The sequence below is a fragment of the Sciurus vulgaris genome (genome assembly GCF_902686455.1).
Source record: "Sciurus vulgaris genome assembly, chromosome: 11".
NCBI classification, from domain to species: domain Eukaryota; kingdom Metazoa; phylum Chordata; class Mammalia; order Rodentia; family Sciuridae; genus Sciurus; species Sciurus vulgaris.
In genome coordinates this window covers 61121283-61145129 of record NC_136472.1, presented here as the reverse complement: position 1 = coordinate 61145129, position 23847 = coordinate 61121283, and the positions used below count along the sequence as shown (strand labels likewise).

General features: G+C 42.5%; 1 long non-coding RNA gene across 3 annotated transcripts in view; it reads left to right on the top strand.

Annotated features, from left to right (window-relative positions):
• LOC306639280 overlaps nucleotides 1–23847 on the top strand; it is a 97243-nt gene that overhangs the window by 50260 nt on the left and 23136 nt on the right. The window lies entirely within an intron of this gene.

Genomic DNA, 23847 nt, shown 5'->3' with positions numbered 1-23847 from the left:
GGATGGAAGCTATACTAAGTCTTGACCCAATCTTTGCAATCAATCCCAGGCATAACCAGCTCTCAGGTCTTTTTCACTAAACAAAGTGACACACCTCCTGGAAAAGACATGTTTTCTCTCCTTCTTTGTTGACAAGGAATAATACTCCTTTAGACTAATGGAGCTTTGCTTTGAGAACAAGATCAAAAGTACAAATTGCCTTTGGGTACTCTGTGTCCATCCCATGACCCTCTACCTCCAGGACCATGCCCTTTCCTGGCCGCTGTCTTCCACCCTCTGTTGGAAGTCTACCCAGGCCTGCTTCCCTTAGAAGATTCCTCTTTCTTTTCCCAATGATCTGGTGGGGACAGGATGACTTTTAGAGACAGACAGACAGATAAGCAGACCTTGGATTATATCTAGAGTCTACTACTATCAACTGAGTGACCTTGGATAATTTACTTAATCTCTTTGAACTAAACTTCTTCATTAAACAGAAAATACTACTCACAGGGTTGGTGTAGGCATTAACCAGACTCATCCCATGATCCTCATAGCTGTATCCACTGCAGTACCAGACACCCTACAGCATTCTATAAAGATTAATTTCTACTATGGGTTTCTTTTTTATGGGAAAATATTTGGTTGATCATGCTAATAGATAAGAATAGATAACAGATCTGAATTTTACTCTAAGGAAGAGAGCAACTATGGTGAATTTTAAGGCACAAATAAGAATGTCCCTAAAACTTCTGAGTGGACAGCTGAGGGGCAGCCTCTGAGGTCCCCCAGATCCCACATGGTGGCATCAGCATCCTGGAGATTAAAAACAGTTTTCTGTCTTCTCCCTGTTAGTCCGGGTGTGGGCACGTCCTCTCTTCTGGAAAAGCTATAGCATAATTCTCTGCTTATCTGAGGTGCTTATTAAATCAAGCTTCATCCTTAACTATTGTGTCTGGCTCTTTCTGAGGGTTGGACTTGGGAATGTGCTTTATGAACAATCTCCCTGGTGATCCATTTATATACTATGATTGACAAACCACTGGTCTAGAAAAAATTAGGATAAAACTTTAGAGGATAAACTTTATCCTCTTTAGAGGATAGTTTTATTGAGGTTCCTGAGCAAATAAAGCAAATAGATAAAGGTAAAGTGGACAAAAATTTGAGTTCAGGGCTCTGGATACATCAGGATCCTGAAAAGAGAAGCCTAAATATTGTAACTGAATCTCCAATTCTTTGGTCCCCAAAGAAGCTGCCTCCTGAACTCTACCCTCGTGCATCTTTGATCCCTGCTTTTCCCATCTTTACTCTTGCACCTCTTCTGTCTCCTCTGTTTTCCTTCTAGATGACAATGTGCTCAATGTGCACACTCACCCACCTACACCATCTTATGTGAAATTCAAAGTCTACGTAATTCAGTGAGTCAAATGCCTGACACAGAGTAGTTGCTTAATAAATGCCAGTTCTCTTCCCCTGGCCTGGTTCTATCTCCCACCTGCTCCATTTAAGCACAAAACTGTCCAGAAAAAATGGGAGAGGGTTAGAGTGGATACATTATTGCTAAGTTCCCAAATCTGATCAGTGTGTGGGGCCAGCTGCTTGAGCTTCCATGCCTGCATACCAATGAGGCTGCGTCTGGAGCAGAATAGTTTGTGCCCATAAACCGTGACCTTCATTATCCATGGAGGCAGGCAGCAGTGGCAGTCCCTATAGAAATCTTTTACCATCCCAATTGTGCGGATGGTAGAAGCAACAGGACAATGCCATTTGTCTCAGCAGTGCTAACAAATACTGTCTATAGTGCTGTTCAAAGTACACTCTTCCCCTATTCTTTCTGGCTGGGATGGGCTTTTCTTTTTCAATTAAAAATTAAAAGAACTGCTGAATTTATATTTATTTCTTGGGCTTGCAATTCACGCTCCATTTCCCCAAGCAGCCTGCATTATCACGGAGCTCATCTACTTATATTGGCTCTTGGAAACAGCCACTTAAATATCTGCTTGGTTACAAATGGCTCCCTTATGCCAGAGAAGCAGAGATTCAGGTTGACTGAGAGTGAGATGAGGCCATGAAGCCCTATCCCCTGCCTAGGCAAGAAGGTCCCCGAATGCCACCTGTGGGTCAGCTTGCCTCCTTCTGCACAACTTAAGAAGCGGAGGAGCCACAGGAAGGCAGATTTCTCTCTAAGAAAGTTCTTTAGAAGTAGCTACAATTTATACTCCTGACCTCTCTCCACTCCTGTTCTCGTCCTTAGTTCTGCCCTTTGGGTCACACAGATCAAATCTTTTGCAAATAAGTTCTTTGAATCTGTGAATATGATTCTCTTGCCATCTGTCGTGAGTCAAATTGTGTCATCTGCAAAGATAAGTTGAGGTCCTAATTCCCATTACGTGAGACTGTGGCCTTATTTGGAGGTAGGGACTTTGTAGCTAAACTTAGTTAAAATGGGGTCATACTAGCATAGAGTAGGCTCTTCATCAAATGTTCCTGGTGCTCTTATAAGACATGGAGACACACAGAAGGAGAAGCTGTGTGAAGACAGAAGTGGAGGTCAGTATGATGCTGTCACAAGCCAAGGAATGCTTGTGGCCACCAGAAGCAGGAGAGGACAGGGTGCAGGCTCTTTCCCTAGCGCCTTAAGAGGGAGTGAGCCCCTCTGCACAGCTTGGTTTTAGACTTTGTCCTCCAGAACTGTGACAGTATAAATTCCACTTTTTAAGTCATGCAGTCTGTAGTACTTAGTTGTAGCCACCTGAGCAGATGCATTCATCCTTGGAGACTTCTCTTGGCTGAACACCTGCAGTTCCTTCCACTGATTCTCATATGATATGCTATCCATCTTTTCCCCTCTTTTGAGCGTATTTCAAGTATCAGACAAATTACTTGAGAGGTGATCTAGGCAGCACATCTTGTGCCACAATGATCACTTCCCTCCTCTCTGGATTCTATACCTCAGAATCCAGGTACTTTCTCAGCAGCTTCTTCAAACCTTGACTTCCTATAAGCAGATGGTCAATTTAGACCTATGACTCTTTCCCAAGAGTCCTGCTGCCAAATCAGGTCTCTCAACTAGTATGATGCTCTGTTAAAATCTCTCATGATAATATTGATTATTGCTCTGACCTCTTCAGATATTTTGAATCTTGAGAGGATTCACCAATGCCTTCTAAATTCTTCTAGCTCCATTTAAATTTTATCCAATCCCCCACCTCCCACAAGAAATCTCTCTGGTTTCCCTGAATTGTTAATCATGCCTGTCTGAAGATGGAGAACTTACATATTGTCAGAGACTTCTCTGCAGACTTTCTGTGAATCCACACATTTTTTTCATTCCATGAATAATTGCTGAGCTCCTGATGTGTGAGTACCAGCTTCCTGCAGATCCTTCATCTAGTTTCAAATGCTAGTTTTGAACCTTCTGAGTTAGGGACCTGGTGAAATGCTAGCCCTGAATGGAGGACTGAGTGTAGGGTTATTCTTTCTAGTAAGCAATAAGGTTATCCTTGTCTCACCTTCTCTATGACCAGTTAGACTCCTTAGAGGTTTCTGTCTCAATTTGCCATCTTTCTTTACTTTTGATCTGCTGAAGATCGAAGCAGTTTAAGAGGGACAGGGGAGTTACTGAGCTTCAAGTGGGCGGGGAGAATTGGGAATGAGGTAAGTGCCCTCACTTTGGAAACTGGGGCCATGAAACATGATCAGCCAAGTGAAAAGACATATGGGAAGAGAAGACACCATGGTCACTGAGGAAGAGTTGAAGGATGGGAATGCATATTTTGCTTGGAGAAGGTGGACTTGGAGGAGGTAAATAATATTTAGGCATTCCAAATATTTATGCAGTTGAATCCCTTTCCCTAATATCTGACCAGTTACAAAGAGGGCTAACAGGGTTGGTTGTAAGGAACCTAGAGGGACTGAGATGAATTCATGTGCCTGATGCTGGTGACTGTAAGGCTTTAACAGCAACCTGGCGGAGGGGGCCTGGCTCTCCAGTGGATCTCATGCCACTCCTGGCACTGATCTCCTTTTCCCTAGCATCTGTGCTTCTTTTTGCATGTCATTCTCATTTCTCTTTCTGTTCCTAACTGGCTAATTATCTTTGCATTTTCCTACTAAAATTCAGGAGGGAAAGCGTCTATCTTAGCCTTACCATCAGTCCTACTAGACAGAGCCTTTCAAACTCAGCTACAGCTTCGGTCACTGTTCAGCCTGTGGATGGTCTGATCTTGGCTCAGGCTCTCGCTCCTTGTGCAAGGGTTGGCATTATGGCCTCTTCTCTCAACAGGGCTCTCAGGTGTGGCAGTCTCACAGAAGAAGGCTGCGTGTGGTGATCACCATGGTTGTTGTGCAGTTTGCCAAATCTGGATGATTCTATTTCCTCAACATTTTTTCTCTTCCTCCCCCCTATTTCCAGGTTTTGTCTCTGTTCCACCCTTAATTAGACTGGACTGCCAACAACCAAGGATGTCTTCCATCCTTAGTCTTGTATCATTTCTCATTGATCATGGCCCCATGACCTTTCTAAAATGCACAGGATGCTATCACCCTGTCTAAGATCTTTTAAAAGCTCTCCATTAGTTTAAAAAAATGTTTGTATCAATGTGTTATAGTTCAATATAATAGTGGGGTTTGTTTTGATATATTCATAAGTGCACATGGTGTAATTGGCTCCAATTCCCAGTGTTTCCCCTTTCTCTCCCCCTCCTCCCTTTCTCTGATCCCCTTCCTCTACTCTATGGGTCTTCCTCTATGTATTGTTGTTTGAATTGGCACATTATAATTACACACAAAAGTGGAATTTACTATAATATATTCATATATGCATGCAGCATAATTTGGTCAATATCATTCTGCAGTTCCTCCCCTTTCCCACCTCTCCTCCTTCCCCCTTGGTTCCTTTTCTCTACTCCACTGTTCTCCCTTCTCTTTTCTGGAGATGCCCTGGCATCTTTTATTTCCTTATTTCTTTCTCTCTAGTTTCCACATATGAGAGAAAACATCCAACCCTTGACTTTCTGGGTCTGCCTTAGTTCATCAGGTTTTTTTGTTTTGTTTTGTTTTGTTTTGTTTATGCAGTACTGGGGATCGAATCCAGGACTTGGCACATGCTAGGCAAGTGTTCAACCACTGAGCTACATCCTCAGCCCTATTTTATCAGTTTTTAAGGAAAAAGTCAAACTTCCTTTGTTTACCAATGCCATCTCTGCTTACTGCCTATCCAAATTCACTCCCTGCCTCTCATGTGCTCTTTATCAAGACTTAGCATGCTGTTTTATTTTTCTAGTCCATAATTTCTCTCTCTCCTTAAGTGCCATGGAATCCCTTATTTATGTTCTAAACACATCGCGGGCATCACCTTCTCTGGGAAGTCTACTTTGGCAACCACCTCTGGCTTGGCCTCAGAGCTAATCACTTTCTCCTCTGTGCGTTGAACATGATTCTATTGTACTTATCATGCTGTATTAGAATTTCTTTTTAAACATTTCTTTCTCTCCTACTAATTTGCATGCATCCTAAGAACGGGAGCTATTTGTTATGCATATTCACATTTCTAGCATTCTCCACCAGTGCCTCAGTGTGTACTGAGTAGGTATGAATGAACAAGAAAATGGTTGAGAAGAAGATAAACCAACCAGGTAAGCACCAGGCACTGTGCTAAGCGCATTACACGAACTTTCTCATTTAATTCTCACAAGTCAAAGATATGGAAGAGGAGGACGTTGGAAAGATCAAATACCTTTCCCAAGGTCAGGCAGTATCAAGTAAGTGGTGGATTTGAGGCCAGGTTTCTGTATTTCCCAGCCCTTGCTGTTTCCTGCATTAGTAGAGGGAGAAAGCTGTATAGAGACAGAATCTAAATAAAAGGAACTGTTTGATTTATTTATTTTATTTTTTTATTTTTAAGAATGGGAACTATCCAAAGTAGAAATGGGCCACCTCTAGAGTTCCCTCATCAAAACAAACAGTCAAGTTATAGGAGAAAACTCCCTGGAGCTGACAAAGTATAATTTTCAAAAGGTTAAAAACCATTGATCTTATACTTATACAAAATGAACATATGTCAAAGATTTTACTCATTACTTATCGAGGGAACTAGTAATGTATTAGAACTGCTCAAAGAGGGTTTAAGAAGCTGGAATCTTAGAGGAAATGCTAGGAGATTTCTGGGTTACATCCAAGATGGATTAATGTTCAATAAACCCATGAATATAAACTTTGGGGTTTACAGGATAGAAATGATTTGCATCTCTAGTGGACAAAATTGGCAAGTTATTGTTATTTTACTAACTCTGGAACTCTAAATGAATAGTACACTGTGAGTTGAACTGAACACAATTCCCTGGATATTCCTCAAGTGCCCTTCACCTTTCTGTATCATTGAAAGGATGTGCCACACACCCTTTTACTTATTTCTAAGTTTTGGATAATTTTTGACAGAGCTGTACTGACCATTTCCGTGCCAGGACAGGCTGCTTCAGGGCCTGGTGGGAGGTCATTGGGCACTGATAATTCTCCTCTGTCCTTTGTCATTACAGGTGGGAATCTCCTCCCAACCCCACAGGGACCCAAAGGGAGGGAGTCTAAGCATGGGTCAGAAGGATCTATGTGTGGTATGTGGTGGGCAGACTGGGATTGGAGCACCTTGCTGGTAGGAGATTATTGGCCCCATTAGCTTAAAAAAATATTTGAACATATCCAAACACAAATCAAAATAGAACCTGATCTTATCTTCCTCCAATCTTTTTTTTTTTTTTTTTTTTTTGCTAAAATATATTAAAGATAGTCACAAACATCATGTCATCTTGCCCTAAATTACTTTAGTTTTTACCTCCACATAAAAAGAAAGGAGGCAGGGAGAAACTCTTTATATAGCAATGCCATTATCACACTTAACGAAGTTAACAGTAATTTCTTAAGTTATCTAATTTTTATCTGATTGTCTAAAAAATGTGTTTTTACACCCCTGATTAAAATTATTTATTGCATACTTAATCTGGGCCAGACTTCCTGCTAGATGCTGGGACCATGGTGGGGAATGCTTTGGCCAGGATCCTCACCCTGGTGGGGCTTACGTGGCTCAGAGTGATAAAGGCTGGCTCTCCCCACAGCCTGAGGGACAAGGCCATCTTGGATCTGGGTAAGGCTCATTGAAGTTGGTGGGGATGGGGTGACTTTTATGTGGTCAAATACTCCAAAGTCTACTAAGATCATCATGATTTGCTCATCTGTTTAGATGGAAGGGATTTTTATAGCCTGTAGGAGGTGGAGAATGTGGTTGAAGGGCCCACAGCATTCCCTGAGGAAGGGGAAGGGTCTTGGGGGGTCCTGGAACAGTCCCCTATTGCTTCAAGAAGGTCAAGGGGAAGAGAAGTTTCCATCAGAAGAGAAGCTGAACTTGAGGGCTCACCATCTGGCACATATGACATGTAAGCCTCATGTCAACACTTGGGTTCATTGACCTACCCCTGTGATATGGTCAGCTTCTTTCCCAGTGTCCTGACATCTGCGTGTGTGATAATTATGACTTCTGTGTCTTTATTCAATCCCATAATGAAAATGTTGAACAAGACGGAGCAGAGAATAGAACCTTGTATCAATGCCTGGAGAAATTTCTCAAGGTTGAGGGCAAAGCTTTAATTCTAACATTATAAACTAGCATCTATGGGTGGTATCTATTCCACAGACACGTTTCTTTGGTTGCACATTGTGTAGGTTTTAACTGGAATGTGCTTGCAACAGTTTTAAATGGCAAATCAAGATGTCCACCTTCTTTGAGGCTCGCTCCAAACTGCCTATATCTCCTTGTGGCCACAGTGGGTTGTACCTGGGGATTGTGACTATTTACTTTGTTGGCTGATCATACCCTTCTGTTTGCTAAAGTCCTCAGTTCTTTCACTTCTATGTAGGCATGGAGTCCCTCTCTGAAGAGTTTCTATTCCCCAATAGATGATGTTTTTAGCTTATGGTCGATTGTTTTAGTCAGTTTTTTTGTTATGGTGACCAAAAGACCCAATTATAGAGAAGGAAAAGTTTATTTAAGGGCTCATGGTTTCAGAGGTCTCTATCCATAGACAGCTCCATTCCTCTGGGCTCCAAGTGAGGCAGAACATTATGGCAGAAGAGTGTGGTTGAGGGAAGCAGCTCACATGATGATCAAGAAGGAGGGAGAGGGGGGAGAGAGAGAGAGAGAGAGAGAGAGAGAGAGAGAGAGAGAGAGAGAGAGAGAGAGAGAGAGCACTCACCAGATACAAAATATATATCCCATAGCCACGTCCCACCTGCCTCCAGTTACCACTCAGTTAATTCCATCAGGGATTGTTCACCGATTAGGTCAAGGCTATAATCCAATCATTTCTCCTCCAAACCTTGCATTGTCTCACATGTGAGCTTTAGGGGGACACCTCACATCCATAGGCCTGCCTCACTCACTCATTCATTTTACCAGCTGCTCTGCAGGGACTATGACACTCATTGTCAGGATCTTCTCAAACCCAGATTAATGCTCTCTACTTGATTTGTCAGACCTGCACATCTAATAGCCCATGAAAAAAGGAGACAATGTGAGTTGATGTGACTGTTTTGGTAAACCTGTACTTGGCTCCTGAAAACTACTATTTCACTTTAAGCTTCAGGAATGGACCCTAAGCAGGAATGGAAGATGAGTTGCAGTTTGGGGTTTGGGGCTACAACAAATTACTTCCTGTCCTCATCCCACCCCTGCCAATGAGGATCATGCTATAGAGAAAAAGACAGAGGCTTTAGATTAGAAAATAGTAATAAACAAAATCAAACCACGTTTGAGTTTGGTTCAAGCAGTTATGAGTATGTTTGGACAAGTTCTTACCCTCTCTAGTCTTCAGTCTTCTCCACAAATTGGAGATCATTTATTAAATGAGGCTTCAAACTATGAAATGAAGCAAGTGCTTCTCAGATGTAGAGATAAGGCTAGAGCAGGAGGAAACTCAACTGCCCAGAAGTCTCTGAGTTGGAGCATCTGGCTTGCAGGCTTCCTTCACCTGCATTAGATAATGACATCTAAGCCTGTCCAGAATCTGAAAACCAGAAGTTGACTTGAAACTCATCCTTAAATCTTTCCATCTAAAGATGGCAAAACTGGGGGACCAGAAAAGGGAAGTGGGTTTCTGAAAGATCTAGGTATAAACTGGTACCAGACTGGAGATTTTAACCCAGGTTCCTGGGGTTGAAGGCTATCCACTATGCCAGTTTATCCTTAGTTTCCAAACGTGTCTGACCCTGGCTCACACTCAGAAACACACTGATAACAATCATTATTTAAAACATGGTTACACACCATGATATGTTTAGATAAAAACATATTTGTAACACAATATCCATGAAGAACACTTATTTCTTTATGGGGATACATTCTGTATATCCGTCTACATCCCAGCCTATCCCATCCCAGACCACCCTATCCCAAACTAGTTCATTTAAAAACTAAAGTTCTAGTTGCCTCCTGAATTTGTTTTCACTTTTGTCAGTGTAAAGCAGGATTGTCCAAATTCTACCTGTCAGCTGCTTTTGTAAATAAAGTTCTTTTTTGCGGGGGAGTGGTAACTGAGGATTGAACCCAAAGGTACTTTACCATTGAGTTACATTCCCAGAGTTTCTTTGTTTTTTAATTTTTAAAAATTTGAGACCAGGGTCTTGCTATTGCTGAGGACTTTGACAGGTTGCTGAGGACTGTCCTCAAACTTGTGATCCTCCTGCCTCAGGCCTCCTGAGTCCCTGGGATTACAGCATGGACCACCATGGCCAACATAAATACTTTTATTAGCAGACAGCTACATATGTCATTTACTGATTGTTTTAAGGTTGCTTTTGTACTATGACAGCAAAGTTGAGTAGTTGCAGGAGTGATAGGAGTCCCCACAAAACCAAGAAATTCATTACCCTAGTCATTCATAGACTTTGCAGACTCCCATGTGGTTACCTTGCCTCATGCCAGGCTGAATCTTTTCATGAGTAAAATATGACAATGGGTGGAAAGGAGAGAAGGAACCGAGGGAAAGGTCTCAGGGCCTTGAGTTTATACATGTCTTTTGAGTTTAGTCACAGAGGAGGGGGAGAGCCTGAGCACCATCTGCTGACCTGGGAGGCTTTGTGGCTGTTTTTGGCTTTTGTCCCTCCAGGCTTGGGTTTATGAATCTTTGGGGAATGGCCTTAGAATGTGGCTTTTCCATTGGAGCTGGGGGGATGGGGCAACTGAAATCTGAAAGAGAGGCCTGGGACCTGATTTACAAGCCTTGATCTTGAAGCAGAGGCCATGGAGAAGTGTATTCATGAGTCACAGATTGGTAGTCCTCACTTTGGATTCTGCCACTGTAGTTCACAGTGGAAATGCTGTGGATTTCAGTTCCATTGCCATGCTTTGACAGGTGCTGGGTTGTTACCAAGTCCTTGAACAGGCATTTTCCCTGGCCTGCTGCCTCGTTAATGTGTGACAAATGGGAGCTGCCATCTTGTTTGCTATGCAGAGGCCCCGAGTCCACCCTGGGTACCATGGAGACACGATGAGGCCTTTCTCCAATGAAACATGACAAGTAACACCTTAGGAACTGGGGTTTGGGTTGGTTAGTCAGGAGAAATGAGACAGATTTTTTGTTGTTGTTAATTAGGAACAAATGTTCATATGCCCCTAGTTTCACTTGCAGAGACAGTGGTATGGAAACTGTTTTTCATGAGGTGACAGTTGGTTTTGTATTTGAGGATCACATGCCACAGTGCTGGAGCCACATTATGGAAATACATTCAGCTCAGCTCCTGCTTTGTATATGTTACGAAAGTAGATCATAGAGTTCCATGGTATGTGTATTTTGTGTGTGAATCTATGTGTTTGCATGCATTTACCTATGCAAAGTGTATGTCATGGATATAGGCTGCTAATTACTACAGTGAGAAAATACAGATAGCAAATGAAAAAAGTATGCTTTTTGGATGGCCATTGTCAAACCTTATTACTTGCTTATTTTTAATGATGATGGTGGTGATAATACTAATAGCAAAGAATTAGTAAGTACCTATCATATGCCAGGCACTATATAAGGTGTTGTATGTATACTTGCTCATTTAGTCCCCCCAACAACCCTTTTCAAGTAGATGTCTCCAACTCCAAGTGTCTCAGAGCAGTGAAGAGAGTTGCCAAGACCAGCCCGGCTCCAGCTGGCTGTTCTGAAGGTGGGTTACTGAATGTCCTGAGGAACCTCCTCTGCTCTTACTGTGAGGTTCTTCAGTGCATGGCAAGGGCTCAGCTGGGATTTGATGCTCAGGGGACACCTAACTGAGTCCACCCTGTGTGGGCTACCAGTCGTTTTCCTACCCTCTGGCTTAGTTGCTTGCTGAGATGTACGGGGGCTTGGAAAAGGCAGCACAATGCTTTCATACTATCTACCTGGGGGCTCCTGAGACTTGCCAGGTGCTTAAGGGCTTTCTGTCCCAGAGTCCTCCCAACCAGTTTCATTGCTGAGATTCTGTACTAGATTTTGACATCAAACAAGTGTTTTCCCCTCTTTATACTCATACCTATGTATATATATTCACATGCACACACAAGTTTGAAAATACTACATGTAAAATGTCTGGCACATGTTAGAGATTTCATCAGTATATTTAACTCATGTTTGTTGTGTTTCTGTTGTCTGCCAAAGACTGTGTGAGCAGCAGAGGACATAGCAGGAAACAATACAAACGTGGTCTCTGTCTTCATGGAGTTTACATTCCAGTGGGAGTGTCTAATTATCAGGTGTACTAAGGATTAGGAAGAAGAAATGAAAGTTTCAATCCAAGTAGACACTGGGGTGTTTTGTTCCAGACCAGCACAGAAATATAATGTGAGCCAAAATGTGAGCCAAATACATCATTTAAAATTTCTAAAATTTTATCTCACTAGCAAAAGTAAAAAGAAAGCTGAAATTAAAGACTTATTTGACTCAATATATCTAAAATATTTTTTCAATATATAATTGGCATTAAAATTTTGAATGAGACGTCTACACTCTAATTTTCATACCAAGTTTTCAAAAATCTGGTGTGTATTTTACACTTACGGCACATCTTAATTCTGACTTGCCACATTTCCAGCACCAGATTGTCACAAGGGACAGGTGGCTGCCACTCTGGATAGCGCAGCTCCAGACTGAGGGGTCAGGGAAGTCTTTCTAAGGAAGGGGCCTTTCAGTTGAATTATGAAGGATGAATCGGGGTTGGGGAGATAAAGGGGGGCTGGTGGGGAGTAGTCCAGAGAGAAGGAACAGCCCCAGTCTAGGGGCAGGGCACAAGGACCTCAGTAAGTTGCTGCGGAATATGCAAGAGGAGGTCAAATAGCACCTTGCAGACTAAGTTTAGAAACAGTTTTTGTTTTTAATCTTAAGGACAAAAGGAGGCCACTGAGGAATTTTATTTATTTATTTATATTTTGTTGAAGGTACTCTCTTTTTATTTCAAAACATGGGAATAACTCAAAATTTGAGCCTCAGTGACCAAAATATATTCAAACCAAATGTTCAGAAGATGAGCCAGGCCACCATTATGGCAACAAGGCTCACATGGAAAAGTGGACATTAAAGAACGATGCCCGCAACATGGTTAAAGCTACAGCACGCCCACAAATAGAATCAGACTTGGTTGTCTAATTTGCATGCATGAGTACAGTGCCTTCTCCATGCCACTAGTACATATATGCCTTTTCCAAAGTCAGTGCAGGATCCATATCTGTGCAAGTCTTTAAAAGTTTGCTCCCTTACAAAATTTTATCATAATTTATCTGCAAGAGCCTTAAAGTGACAATTCTTTATGCCACCTTTACCTCCCCAAAGTCACTTCTGAATAATAATTAGAGTTGTCAGGAGTTCCAGCATCACATGAGAGAATCTGTTTGTTAGTTATTTTAATGTCAGTTAGCTGTCTGTGAGTAAACCTTGCTAAACATATCCACATGCTTGGCATCCAGAATTTGAAATTGGTAACTTTTAGTGGCCATGGCAACCTTGGATCATAAAGACGAGATTAAAAAAATAAAATAGAAGATGTCTCAGGAAGAATTGGCCTTTCCTGCCTTCCAAAGCAAATTCTTTCCTAATATGTACCAAACAGTTACAGCCTGACACACTCTTGCACGGGACCCCACTTTTTCCCACTAATACAGAATTGTTGGAAACCCAAACAGCATTTAGAGCCAAGGGGGAAGTGCCTGAATCTGAAAAGGAACTAAAAGAAAATGTACCAGGGAAAGGAGATGGGAACTGGAAACAAGTTCCCAGAGTTGCTCTCTGTCAAGAAGCACATTGAGTCTTTATTACTAGAATATGCAGAATCCCCTGGGAATGACCGCATCTTTATTTGCCTTAACTCTTTTTTTGCTAGTCCTCCCCTGGTTCTTTGAACTGCCTCTGTGGTTGTCCCAGCCACTCTCAGCCGGCCTCAGGAGCTACATTCCTCACAGTGACAGGAGAGGATGTACTGGTAGGTGGCGGTGAGTCGCATGCCCTCAGAGCAGCGCAGCCGCAGAGCCTTCAGCTTGGAGGTCTGAGGCCGGCAGCAGTGACAGGAAGAACGGAAAGGCTGCTTGAGGACAGTGCTGAAGGACAACAAGGGCTCAGAGCGTGATGCCTGGCTGCAGTGCCCCTCACACCTGGCCAGGAGCACCATCTTTGAGCTACACTTGTACAATTTTAGATACAAACAAATCGGTATGTAGGAATGAGGCTCATTGGTGCTTTCGGGCCCTGCAGAGACTGTCACCTTCTTCCTTAAGGTTGCTTTGGAGGCCATGGTCTGCCTGCAGGCTCTGAGCTGTGCTGACCCAGCATTTGGAGTTAGCATCGGTCTTTCTGCTCTGCTCCGTCATGTCCCATCAAGAGCCATGAACAATGGCTTACACATAGCTGTGTCCTGGGTCAGATGCTCTCTAGACAAGAGACTGGTTTGCTTCTGTCCTTGAAGAAGAAAGGGCACAACTGTGGTCTTGCAAGCTTGTCCCTTCTCAGCCCAAATGACCACTGGAAATGCTCTGGGTTTGGAGGTGACAGGGCAGCATACTATGTCGGAAAGGCCTGTCCCACAATGTTTCTGGAAGCTTGACAAGGCTTTCTTGTGTCACATGAGGCTCTCTTGGTTCTCTGACCTCTTGTTTCTGCTAGGGCAACTTTTTGCTCCTTAAAGGCAGGCTCGGGCCATTAGGAAGGCCAGTAGAGACATCCCAGGACTCACACTCCCTTTCTCTTTAGGAGGTGTTTTTAGTCACCTGCTGACAAAATTACCTAAGAAAAACAACCTTCCATGGCGAACAGTTCAGAGGTTCCTAGTTCATTTCTGACTGGCTCCAATGCTTTGAGGTTAAAGCCAGATATTCATTGGCAAGAAGAGCACAGAGTAGGGGAAAGCTGCTTGCCCTCATGGGCAGCTAGGAAGCCAGAGAGAGGAGGAGGAGGAGGAGGAAGAAGGAAGAGCAAGAGGACAAGAAATTGCATTCCAGGCAGCTCCCAGTGACATACTTCTTTGAACTACACCCTCCCTCCTACAGTTTCTACACCTCCCAGGAAATGCCACCAGCTGTGAAGCCATCGATGAACTAAATCCACTGGTCAGGCCAGAGCCCCTCACGATCCCGTCATTTCTAAAGCACCATCCCTGAGACCTTGAGGACCGTATCTTCATGCATATGAGACTTTGGGGGACATTTCATCTCTAAAACATAATAGGAGGTCTTCCCAGAGTCTTGCCTTGAATCTGGGAGAGAGGTTGAGGGTGGCCTAAGGACAGCCTTTGGCACAGGCTTCTGATGTCCAAAGGGAGGTCAAGGCAGAAGCCAGGACTGAGGTGTGGGAGTTGTAGGAAGACAGATTTGTTTTCATGAGAGAAAGTGTTACTGACTAATCAGGGCTGTCAGATGTGACTGACTGACAGGCAGTGAGGAGAAGTGGACTAGATTTGCAGTGGATCCAACACTCAGGCTGTAGGCTAGGGATGGTCCTTGAGCATTTTCTACTGGTTCCTGGTAAATAGGGAAAGTGTGCATATTTTCCATGTAACTCATTCTTGGAATGTAAGATTGCTTTCCCTATATTTTTTTGTATTGTTACAACATCTTAAGTGAAATGAACAGATTATTGCATTTTAAAAATTACCCCTGACTTGATTGCCAACAATATAGTCTTCCAAAGGGTAGTTTTGAAATTGTAATGGTCCATAAAATTCAAGTGACTGGGAATGTTGATCTAACATACTGTCCATGGGAAGGGGGATTCCCAGTGAATATTCCAGTGTTAGGAGACTCCCAGGAAGGGACAGGAAATCTGTGAACCCTGGGGAAGGGTGGTATGTCAAGTGAGGAAGGGTTCCTGTCCAGCAGACAAATCAAGAATTGGACAGGGAAACTGGGTAAGAGGAGCTCAGACACCTGGACTGAGCCAGCTTGTGACGAGAGAGGTCAGAAGCAAGAGCAGGCTGCAATCAGTAGGCACCTGGGAATCGGGGTGCTGCTCTGTTCTTCATTTGAACTTCTCAAGGCTCCCTGGTTGGTGAGGTTGAGATGACTAATGTTTTCCTGTCCTGGTCAGGTTGGCTGTGGAGCTGTGCTGGATAGAATCTCAGGGAGAGGCCTCGGCAGCTGGAGTGTGGAGGGGAAGATCAGGGCTCATGCTGTAGGAAGCAGTTTCCTCTGTGTCCAGTGTGGCTCAGCGGGCAGGGAAATTTGGTCAATTCAGTATATCCTGTCTTCCTCTTGAGGACTCACAGCTGTGTGAATACATTCAAGTTCCTGAGGAGTCCTGTCAACACGGCTAGCTTTACTTAATCCAGGATTCTTGAGATGAGTAGAGTCTTGGACCCTGTGTTAACCTCATGCCTATTAACCTTCGTGGACATTAGTGTTTGATACAACATTCTACTCCAGAATATTATTCCAGTTGCCTTAGGTTGGACCTGAAGACTAACCAAATCCCATGTGCTATGAGGTTTGTGTGTTTGGGGGGGGGGGGGGGCAGGAGGAGCATTTCCCAATTAACTGTGAAAATTGTATGATAACACCACCTGCTGCCTGAACTGGCCATCTTAACGAGCTCTGACAAGACCAGTGAGCCTTTGCTGTCCTTTGTCCCCTTAATTTCAATTCTCTGGGAGGGTCTGGTTGACTCACTTTGACAGCAGAAGTATGAGAACGTCAATAGGACAGGTGCCCTGGGACAGTGCCTTGGCTTCTCCCATTCCTGCCCTGTATCAGGGAAGTTTTGTCACAGTTTGTTTCCACAGTATTTATGAACAGCAGGTGCTCTGGGATGTATCCCATGCAGCCGACGAGCACTCAGCCCAACCTGGCCTCAGCTCTTTTGTGTGCAGAAAGCGAGATGCACACGAGGCCTTTATTTGTTAGGGCAAAACCCTGGAGTCACTGGGTATGGTGGTGCACGCCTGTAACCCCAGTGACTCCTGAGGCTGAGGCAGGAGGATCTCAAGTTCAAGGCCAGCATCAGTAATTAGCGAGACCCTAAGCAACTTGCCAGACCCTGTCTCAAAATAAAAAATAAAAATGGCTGGGGATGTAGCTCAGTGGTTAAGCACCCTTGGATTCAATCCCTGGGTCAATGCCCCTTGCCCACCCCCCCAAAAAAAAGAAAAACCCACACAAAAAATTAAAAAACCTTGGATTTGGTCTTTGCTCTCTAGGAAGAATACTTAACTTATGAGGGATAGCTAACCACCCAGATGACCTGGTGCTTCATTCTCCCCAAGAACTGTCCTACCTCCCTGGAGCGCACTCCAGCACACTGGGAAATGATGCGCTACCTGGAGATGGTAGCCCCACAAAGCGCACCCTCAATTTGGGCAGGAATAAGTCTGTTTGAGTAGCTTGAAGATTGCAGGCTCAATCAGGGGAAGCAGAGCTGGAAGGGAAGGGCACGGAGGACACTGTGGCAATGGTAGGGGACTGGGGGGGCCTACATGTATCTATCTGAGGACAGGAGGACAGGATCTCTAGAAAAGGTGACAAATCTACAGCACTTTTGCTGCCACTCCTGCTGCTCTGTGGGCAGACCTGACTACTCCATCCCTCTCCTCTCCTTGATGAGCCCAGACACAGTCTCTGCATTCATCTCAACTTAGTGTTCCTGGCAGCCCCAGCCAACCAAGCAAAGATGAAGGGACGGATGAGAGGTTTCATGGTCGTTGACCTGTCACATCTGATCTGCGCTCTCAGCAGAGCCTTCAAGGTGCCGCATGACCGGGCTCCTGCCTCATGCCCAGACCTCCTCTTCTGACCATGTATCTTCCAAATACTCTGTAATTTTGACCACGCCATCCACTTTATCCTGCTTCTCCTAACTCCAGTAAGAAATACCCTTTGCCATCATTTCAACCTATATATGGTCTCTGCATCCTTTAAGGCTCTTCCTCTGTGCTCTTTTTCCACATCATTCGAGGTATTTCTAACAGCTTGGAAGACCTAAGCTGCTCAGTCTCCACTGTTGGCAGAATTTATGCCACACAGTCACCAAAACAACGGAACAGTGTGTCTCATTGCTGTGCACTTAATTGTGCCTCCTCCCAAACTTACATGTTAAAGTCTTAAACCCATATGTGACAATATTTGGGATAGGGCCTTTAAAGAGTAGATTAACTGAGGTCATAAGTGTGGGACCTTAATGCAATAGGACCCATGTCCTTTACAATGATGAAGAGGTACCAGGGGTCACTCTCAATTGCTTTCTCTCTATCTCCACCATGTGAGGACACAGCCAAAAGGTGGTCAATTGTGAGCTGGAAAGAGAGCCCTCAGCAGAAACCAGATCTGGCTGGAACCTTGATCTTGGTCTTGTCAGCCTTCAGAGAAAATAAATTTTGGTTATTTAAACTACACAGTCCATGGTATCTTGTTATGGCTGCCTGAGAAGACTGAGGAACTAGTGTTCATTATGTAACTAGCATGCAGGGCCACTGGTCTGCACTGGGGTTGCATCAGTAAGAAAGGCAAGGTCCTGACTTCAAAGACCTCATTGCTTCACTAAAAGGGTGGGAGGAGGGGAACATAGGACCAGAGGCTAAGGGGCACTGGGATATTGTTTGTTAAAAGTATGTCATAGGGCACAACAGTATGCAGATGGTGCTGGGGAGACTGGGCTTGGATCTTAGCTTGAATCCTGTGTTTTCAGTGAACTTGGTCAAGTTATCTATCCTCGCTGAACATTTTTCCATTGTAAAATTGAGATAAATAATAATTCTTAAAAGGTTATCAAGGATTAAATGACATTACACAGGTAAGGTACTTAGCATGGACACATGGGAAGCACTCATAGTTATTTAAAATATTGTCAGTGGCACACAGGCCATCTGTCACATAGGTAGGAGGATGGTCAAAACATCTTGGACATTAAACTGGAATTGAGCTTTATAGGATGGGTAGCTGTTAACCAGAAGAACAGTGCTAAAGACATTCATGTAGAATAAACAGAATTTGCTGTTACTGGGGACAGAAAATAGCATGCTGCATTCCAGGAACTTCCAATGGGTTATTAGGACCCAATAAATTCTAAATAAGTACAGGGGAGGTGGTAGGAGAGCATAGAGAGGTGGTAGGCGGCAGGGGATGAGGGTCCAGAAAGGTAGTCATGAGCCACTAAGACAGGTGGCTTGAACTTTACTCTGAAGATTTTGGGGGAGCCATTGAAGAATGCTGAACAGTAGGGCTTCGAGTCATCCTCAGATTGAGACAGGAGGGTGGCCTTCTTCATTGACAAAGAGAGAAGGAGAAAGAAACAAATGCAGACACAGGTAGGTTTAAAGTAGTAAAAAAGGGATGTTGTCAGGATGGTTTAGATTTCTCTGTGGCTAATACAGGAGAGGTGAGATGAGGAACTTGAAAAGAGGCATGGTGATTTGGAATGGGGAGAAAGCTTCTGGGACATGTGGAAGATGTCATTGGGAAATCTTCCACATGTCCCTGCACTGGAGGTCTCCATTAGATGTTAAATATGTAAAGTTTGCATGTCAGAATTTGAAAATGGTCAGAAGGCAGGGCAAAATGAAAAGATTTCAGAGGTGGAGGAAAGCAAGGCTCAGGGTGTGTTCATGGGGATCTGTGCTGGCTAAAGTAAATGAGCAGGAAGCTTTTGGGTTAAGAAGGACCTGGGATTGTGAGGGGGAGGGTCTTGGGCGGGTCTTCTGTATCAGTGCTTCCCAAATTGTTATGGGCTTATGTGTCATAAGGAATTTGTTAAAATACAGATTCTGACCCTTGGAGTCCAGGGAGGCCTGAGATTGTGCATTTCAGTGAGCTTCCCGGTGGTGCCCATTCTGCTGCTCCACAGCTCATGCTTGGATGTGCAATGTCTAAGTGGACAGTGAAGGGTTCAGGGTGCACGGGCCCAGGGGACAGGAGGAAGTACTGGCCTTTGGTCTTCCTGATCAAGCTGCTCCTAGTTATTGCCATGGAGGAGAAATGGAGTCTGACAGAGGAGAGAACCTTCCCTGCTTGGCTGGTCCCACAGCAACCTCCCTCAATAAGGGAGAAGGCTGCTAATTGGCCAGCAACACTCAATATTAATTAACTCAATAGAATTGGTCCCCTAAAGCCTGTTTTGCATAATTAATGAACACTCAGCTATAAGCTTCTGAAAACACTGAAGCCAAAGTGTTACAATTTTCTGATCAGCTAAGCAGAAACACCGCAATCCATACTGTTTGTGGACATAGTGGAAAGCTTAACTCTCGCTAATTAGTGAGATTGGCTACAGAGCCTTTGGCTTTGCTGTATCCTAATGGAGGGGAGCAGAGCTGGACTGGGACACGTGGGCACCCCTGGCAGGCAATAATTGGATACCTCTTCTGCAAAATATTCTTTAAATATTTGTTCAACATTGAGTTAGTGAGGAAAGCACTGCCCTGAGGAGGGGCCTTGTGGGAAAGTGCGGAACCAGGTGTGGTCTCCCCTCTGCTGCCTCCAGCAGTACAGCTCTGGCCCAGATCTTCATAACATCTTCAGTAAAACATGATACTGAGCTATAGCCCACACTCCTTAGAAGGCAGTTTTGCTTCCACCTCTGAAGATTACTGGAGAGTGGGTCTGGGAGATGTTGCTTCCTTTCTACATGATCACTGAAGGATGAATGACCAATAAACAAGTGGAAAAAAAAAAAAAAAACACTCAACTCACTAATCATTAGAGAAATGCAACCCCAAACCACAATGAGATGCATTAAAAAAATGTAATTGTAGTGAAATATGCAAGTCCTAAGATTATGATCTTAACCATTTTTAAGTTCAAGAACATTCACTTTGTTGTGCAACCTATTTCCAGGAATTATTTATCTCTATTCATTACAAAATGACTTCCCATTCCTTGCTTCCTCAGTTCCTGGCAACCGCCATTCTACTTTCTATTCTGTAAATCTGAATACTCTAAGGACCACATAGAAGTTGTATCATACAGTATTTTTTTTTTTTTTTTTGTGACTGGCTTATTTCACTTACCATAATGTCCTGTAGCATGTGTCAGAATGTTCTTTTTGAAGCTGAATACTAGTCCACATTTTTGTTCATGAACACTTAGTTGCTCCCACTGTTTGGTTATTGTGACTAATGATGCTGTGAATAGGAGTGTACAAATCTCTTTGAGACCCTGATTTCAATTCTTTTGGGTATATACTCAGAAGCAAAATTTTTGTATCATATGGTAATTTTATTTTTGATGTTTTAAGAAACTGTCATACTATTTTTCCATGGTGGCTGCATCATTTTACCTTCCCACAAAGAGCTGGCAAGACTTCCAGTTCCTCCAGATCCTTGCCAACACTTTTTATTTTCTGGTTTTTTTTTTTTTGTTTGTTTGTTTTTTTAAGAGTAGCCATTCCAGTGGATTGAAGTGGTATCTCATTATGCTTTTGACTTGCATTTCTCTAGTAATTAGTAAGTCGAGCATCTTTTCATGTGCTTAGTGGCCATTTGTATACCTTCTTTGGAGACATAGTGATTTAAGTCCTTTGCCCATCTTCAAGTCAGATTGTTTGATTTTCTGTTGTTGAGCTGTAGGAATTCTTTATATATTCTAGATATTAATCCCTAATTAGATATATCATTTACAAATATTTCCTCCCATTCTGTAGGCTGCCTTTCACTCTTGATAGATTTCCTTTGATGCACAGTTTTTAATTTTGATGTAGTCCAATTTATCTATCTTTTCTTTTGTTGCCTGTGCTTTTGGTGTCTTTTTAATATATGATCTAAGAGGGAGATCCAACTTCATTCTTTTGCATATGGGTATACAATTTTTCCTATATCATTTGTTGAAAATAAACTTTTTAAACAAACAGCTTATTTTGAATCTTGTTCTATTTCCTAGGAGTTTCACTTTGCCTTTAGATTGGCACCGTAGACAAATGCTCAGATGGCAGTGCTTTGGCCCTGGTATGCAGTGGTGGTGTAATGGGTCAGTTTTCTTAGCTTTCAACCAGGCCAGAGTAAGTGGGGAGAGCTGGTTCCTCACCACCTGTTTAAGTCATTGGTTAAATAGTTGAAGAGAAATTTTTACCTAGAAGCATGGATTCTGAACCAAACCACCTGGATTCATAATCTACCCTACTCTGTAACTTCTTTAGACTCAGGTTACATGTCTATAAAAATGGGGAAAATAATAATGACTTTCTCCAATGTTCTCATGAGAATTGAGTTAATAATGAGGAAATTAAACAGAGTTTCTGACACATAATAAACATTTAATAAATTGAATTCTTATGGTTTTTTTATGCCTTATAACAAATTCCATTTATTTACTGCCTAAGATTGTTAAAATTCTTAGAGAAAATTTGGGATAAATCTTTATGACCTTGGATTAGGTTATGGATTCTTAGCTCTAACACTAAAAGCATAAGCAACAAAATTAAAAAATAGAAAAATAGGACTTTATCAAAACTAAAAACATTTGTGTTTTCAAGGGACCCCATTGACAAAGTAAAATGACAAGTTTCAGATTGGGGAAAAGTATTTGCAAACTGTATGTCTAGTAAGGGAGTTGTATCCAGATTATACAAGGACCTCTTAAACCTAATAAAAATAACAAATAATTCAATTAAAATGGACAAAGAATATGAATAGACATTCCTTCAAATCAGACATATAGCAATAACCAATAAACACATAAAAAGATGTTCCATATCAGTAGTCATTAGGGAATTCAAATTAGAACCATGATAAGATACTTCTTCACACACAGTAAGATGGCTAAAAAGCATAATAATGGGTGTTGGCTGGGATGTGGAGAAAATGGAACCCCTATATTTAGTCAAGAATACAAAATGGTGCAGCCACTGTTGTTTATTTTTTCTTTTTCTGCATTACTGGGGACTGAACTCAGGGGTGCTCTACCACTGAGTGCATTCCCCAGCCCTTTTTTTTGGTGTGTGATTATCTTTTTAAAAATTTATTTATTTATTTATTTTAGTTATACATGACAGTAGAGTATATTTTGACATATCATACATACATGGAATATAACTTCCTATTCTTGTGGTTGTACATGATGTAGAGTTACACTGGTCACGTATTCATATACGGGCATAGGAAAGTTATGTCTGATTCATTCTGCTGTCTTTCTAACTCCCATCTCCCCTCCCTTCCCCCCATTCCTCCCTGTTCAATCAGGTGAACCTCCACTCCTCCCTCCCACTGCCTATTGTGAATTTTCATTCTCATATTAGAGAGAACATCTGGCCTTTGGTTTTTTGGGATTGGCTTATTTCATTAGCATGATAGGCTTCAGTTCCATCCATTTACCAGCAAATGCCATAATCTCATTCTTTTTATGGCTGAGTGATAGTCCGTTATATATATATACCACATTTTCTTTATCCATTCATCTGTTGAAGGGCATCTATGTTGGTTCCATAACTTAGCTATTGTGAATTGAGCTGCTATGAACATTGGTGTGGCATCACTATACTAGGCTGATTTTAAGTCCTTTGGGTATAGACTGAAGAGTGGGATGACTGGGTCAAATCGTGGTTCCATTCCAAGTGTTCTGATTAATCTCCATGCTGCTTTCCAGAGTGGTTGCATCAATTTCCAGTCCCACCAGCAATGTATGAGTGTACCTTTTCCCCCACATCTTTGCCAACATTTATTGTTATTGTGTTCTAGATAATACACCTTCTGACTGGAGTGAAATAAAATCTCAGTGTAGTTTTAATTTGCATTTCTGTAGCTGCTGTGATGTTGAACATTTTTATCATATCCCCATCACTTTTTATTTTTTATTTTGAGACAGGATCGTGCTAAGTTTCTCAGGCTGGCCTTGAACTTGGAATCCTCCTGCCTCAGCCTCCAGAGTAGCTGAGATTGCAGGCATATGCCACTGTGCTGGGGCAAAAGTCTGTCATTTCTCGAAAAGGTTAAACACAGTTATGTTACCCAGCAATTCCACTCCTAGTGGAAATTCTACTCCTGAAGAAATGAAAATGTGTACACAAAAACTTGTATGTGAATGTAGAAGCATTATTCATAATAGTCAAAAGTGGAAAAAACCTAAATGTCCATCAAATGAGGGGCAAATATAGATGGACAAATGGATAGACAAAATATGTATATCTATGCAATTTAATATTATTCAACTTTAAAAAGGAATAAAGTACCTGATATGGGTTACAACATGGAGGCATCTTGAAAACACACTCAGTGAAAGAAGTTGGCTATAAAGCATCATATATTGTCTGATACCACTTACATGAAATGTCCAAGAATGGCAAAAGCATAGAGACAGAAGGTAGATTGGAAGATTGGTGGTTGCCAGGGTTCAGGGAGGAAGGAATGGGTAGTGGCCTTTAATGGATATGGAGTTTTCTTTTGAGGTGATGAAAATGTTCT